This window comes from Myotis lucifugus, unplaced genomic scaffold (assembly GCF_000147115.1).
Source record: "Myotis lucifugus unplaced genomic scaffold, Myoluc2.0 scaffold_140, whole genome shotgun sequence".
NCBI classification, from domain to species: Eukaryota; Metazoa; Chordata; class Mammalia; order Chiroptera; family Vespertilionidae; genus Myotis; species Myotis lucifugus.
Window position 1 is genome coordinate 1,062,162 of NW_005871188.1, and position 4,700 is coordinate 1,066,861.

The window sequence follows — 4,700 nt, forward strand, 5'->3', positions numbered from 1 at the left end:
GAAGACCAAAGTTGGAGGGATCACAATACCAGATATCAAGCTGTATTACACAGCCACAGTTCTCAAAACTGCCTGGTACTGGCACAAGAACAGACATATAGACCAATGGAACAGAACAGAGAATCCAGAAATCAACCCAAGCTATTATGCTCAATTAATATTTGACAAAGGAGTCAAGAGCATAAAATGGAATCAAGACGGTCTCTTCAATATATGGTGCTGGGAAATTTGGTCAGATACATGCAAAAAAAATGAAACTAGACCACCAGCTTACACCATACACAAAAATAAACTCAAAATGGATAAAGGACTTAATGTAAGACAGGAAACCATAAAAATCTTAGAAGACTCCATAGGCAGAAAAATATCAGACATATGTCATAGCAATATCTTCACTGATACAACTCCTAGGGCAATGGAAACTAAGGAGAAAATAAAGAAATGTGACTATAACAAAATAAAAAGCTTCTGCACAGCAAAAGAAACCATCAAGAAAACAATAAGAAATCCCACTGCATGGGAGAACATATGTGCCAATTCTATTTCAAATGAGGGTTTAATCTCCAATATTTATAGGGAACTCATACAACTTAACAAATGGAAGATAAACAATCAGATCAAAAAATGGGCCAAGGACCTAAATAGACACTTTTTCAAAGAGGACATACAGAAGGCTGAGAGACATATGAAATCATGCTCAAAGTCACTAATCATCCAGGAGATATAAATCAAAACGACAATTCGGTACCACTCACACCTGTCAGAATGGCTATTATCAACAAATCAACAAACAACTACTGGCAAGGATGTGGAGAAAAAGGAACCCTCATGCACCGCTGGTGGGAATGCAGACTGGTGCAGCCACTGTGAAAAACAGTATGGAGTTTCCTCAAAAAGTTAAAAATGAAACTCTCATTTGACTCAGTAATCCCATTTCTAGGAATATATCCCAAGAAACTAGAAACACCAATCAGAAAAGATATATTCACCTCTATGTTCATAGCAGCACAATTTACAATTGCTAAGATTTGGAAACAGCCTAAACGCCCATCAGCAGATGAGTGGATTACAAAAACTGTGGTACATCTACACAATGGAATACTATACTGCTATAAAAAAGAAGAAACTTTTACCATTTGCAACAGCATGGATGGACCTGGAGAGCATTATGCTAAGTTAAATAAGCCAATAGGAGAAAGATAAATATCATATGATCTCACTCATATGTGGGATATAATGATGAACATAAACTAATGAACAAAAATAGATCCAGCTTTCTGCTACCCAGGGAGGGCTCCATATGGCGTTGTTCTAGGTCAGTGGTTCTCAAACTTAGCTGCACATTAGAATCACCTGGGAATCTTTTTAAAATCCTGATTTCTGGGCCTCATCCTCCGGAAATTCTGTTTCTTTGTTACTAATGTTGTGGCCCCACCCCGTAACAAAGAAACAGAATTTCCGGAGGATGAAACCCAGAAATCAGGAGTTTAAAAAGATTCCCAGGTGATTCTAATATGCAGCCAAGGTTGAGAACCACTGTTCTAGGTTCCCTGGTAACTTAACGGGAAACTTCACAAGTCCGGAGCCCTCAGTGTCCTGCAAATGAAGGAGGAGGATGTCCTCAAATTTTTTGCAGCAGGAACCCACTTAGGTGGCACCAACCTTGACTTCCAAATGGAACAGTACATCTCCAAAAGGAAAAGTGATGGCATCTACATCACCAATCTGAAGAGAACCTGGGAGAAGCGTCTGCTGGCAGCTCTTGCCATTGTTGCCATCAAAAACCCAGCTGAAGTCAGTGTCATATCGTCCAGGAATACTGTCCAGCGAGCTGTGCTGAAGTTTTCTGCTGCCACTGAAACCACTCCTATTGCCGGCCGCTTCACTCCTGGAACCTTCACCAACCAGATCTAGGCAGCCTTCTGGGAGCCAAGACTTCTGGTGGTTACTGATCCCAGGGCTGACCACCAGCCTCTCACAGAGGCGTCTTATGTTAACCTGCCCACCATTGCTCTGTGTATCACAGACTCTCCTCTGCGCTATGTGGACATTGCCATCTCTTGCAACCAGGGGGCTCACTCAGTGGGTCTGATGTGGTGGATGCTGGCCCGGGAAGTACTACGCATGCGTGGCACCATCTCCCGTGAACACCTGTGGGAAGTCATGCCTGATCTTTACTTCTACAGAGATCCTGAAGAGATTGAAAAGGAAGAGCAGGCCGCTGCTGAAAAGGCTGTGACCAAGGAGGAATTTCAGGGTGCATGGACTGCTCCTGCTCCTGAGTTCACTGCTGCTCAGCCTGAGGTTGCAGACTGGTCTGAAGGCGTGCAGGTGCCCTCTGTACCCATTCAGCAGTTTCCTACTGAAGACTGGAGTGCTCAACCTGCCACTGAAGACTGGTCTGCAGCCCCCACTGCTCAGGCTACTGAATGGGTAGGAACAACCACTGAGTGGTCCTAAGCTGTTCTTCCACAAATTCTTAACAGAACGGAAATAAGGTTGATGGAAAATAAACAGTTTCTAAAAGTAAAATATATATATTTTACAAGGGGCAGGGGGCGGGGGGGAGGTTTAGAGATTAACCAAAGGACTTGTATGCATGCGAGCATGCATATTAGCATAACCAATGGACACAGACACTGGGGGAGTGGGGCTTGCCCTCGGGGGTGGGTGTTCAATCAGGGAAAAAGGGGACATATGTAATACTTTAAACAATAATAATAATAATAAAAAGGAAACTATATGCTCCCTTTCTTCTGGGCCCTTTTTTCCTTACTACTGGAAATAAAAAAAAGTAATGTTTTCATATCTAATTTTAAAAATTCTACCCTAACCATACTAAATTGGTTGATCAAAAAGCAAGGGAGTATGGAAAGTTTAGCTAAGATTTTTCTAATTAATCTTGTTATATTGGTAAAATAGAGCACACTTGAGAGATGGAATGCAAATTCTTGTAAAGAACTTTTTACTTTTTAATTTTGAGTTCACTGTTACTTATTAAACAGATTCATGTTTGCACTAGGCACTAAGAATACAGCAATAAACTCCACATGTTTTAAGCACATATCCCAAAGTATCAAAGAATTGTTAACAAAGGAGAGTTAGGTGGAGGTAGTAGAAATAGTTTTCTGCCAGCCTGTGTTGATGACACTTTACAGTCAATATAACCATTTGATTCCACTGAGGATATGATAGACTGGACAATGTTTTATGGGAGAGCTTACCTACTACCCCGACACAATCGTGGTTAAAGGGAATGGTAATGACCCACATTGCATGGAGGCCTTAGTATGAGAATGCAGGTGTAAGAACTCAATCCATATGATTTCAAAATAAGCCAAACTGAGCCAGAATTCTCTTAGGCAATGTGAGCCAGTGCTCTCCAGTAGGGCAGAGATGTGTGACTCTACATTTATATATGCTAAGTGTAAGACGTAGGGAACTATAATAATATAATCACTTTGGTGGTTGGAACAAGATTTATTTCACTGATGAAAATACACTGGACCTAGATCAAGAGAGCTTGTCAATGGATTATTAGGGTGAATGGAATGCTGTGGAAGTATTTAGCTAACATTTAAAAACAAACTCTTAATTAAAAGCATTTGTGATGAGGCTCAATCCTGGTATTTGTTCTTGGATTAATTCTTTATTGCAGTTCTAACCAAGTTGCTCAAGTAAGTGTAAATATATATATCTGTACCAAACACCAAAAACCCATGCATTTACTGTATGTTAGATTTTTATTTTCATTGTGTCCGTTCATTCAGTCTTAGGAACCAAGGAAATGATTAATACCACATGGACATCTATTCTTCCCTTGGCTATTCTACAAACTACCTGGTCACTCCAAAAACGAATCAAGCAAAGGTTTAAAGTGGATGCCCCTCTTTTTGCTGAGATCCCCCCCCCATTGACTTTTAGAGAGAGTGGAAGGGAGGGAGGAAGAAAGAGAAAGAAAGGCATCAATTGATTGCCTCCCAATCATGCTGACCAGGGCCAGGGATTGAACCTGCAACTCAGGTAGATGCTCTTGACTGGGACTTGAACACGTGACCCTACTATGCAGAGACTGACACTCTAACCATTGAGACCACCAGCCAGAGCTTTGCTGGATTTTTTCAAGCACTAATTAATACTTCTTAAGAAGTTTACATTAATATCATTTTGGTTATTATGATCTTAATCTTTTTTTGTTCTTCTTTTGTGTCAATAGAAATGGGAAACTTGGGGGTCTATTCCTGAGTAATTTAATTCTAATAGCAGGGAGAAGTCAAATATACAGACAACATTTATTTTTTTAAAATATATTTTTAATTGATTTTAGACAGAGAAGAAGGGAGACAGAAATAGAGAAACATTGATGTGTCATTGAATGGCTGCCCCCTCATCATGCTCCAGGGATGGAACTAGCAACCCAGGTACACGCCTTGACTGGGAATCGAACTGGTGACATTCGGTGCATAGGAGGGCATTCCAACCAACTGAGCCACAGTGGCCAGGGCCAGATAACATTGCTTAGTAGTTCCCCCAAGTACTTTTATTTAAAAGTCTTATTCATCTATTCTTCTATAATGACTGCAAATATTAGAGAGTAAGCAAGATGGTTGGATCCTCCCACTCCTAACTGTAAAATATGTTTGAACAATCTTTTGAATGAGGGGAAAGGTATTAGAGAGCAAAGTCAGTAAGCTATGGCC

The 4,700-nt window shown here is 40.6% G+C and overlaps 1 pseudogene; it reads left to right on the forward strand.

Moving 5' to 3' along the window:
* The first annotated feature begins 693 nt into the window (after positions 1-693).
* LOC102440405 lies at positions 694-2,528 on the forward strand (annotated as a pseudogene).
* Positions 2,529-4,700: the final 2,172 nt, after the last annotated feature.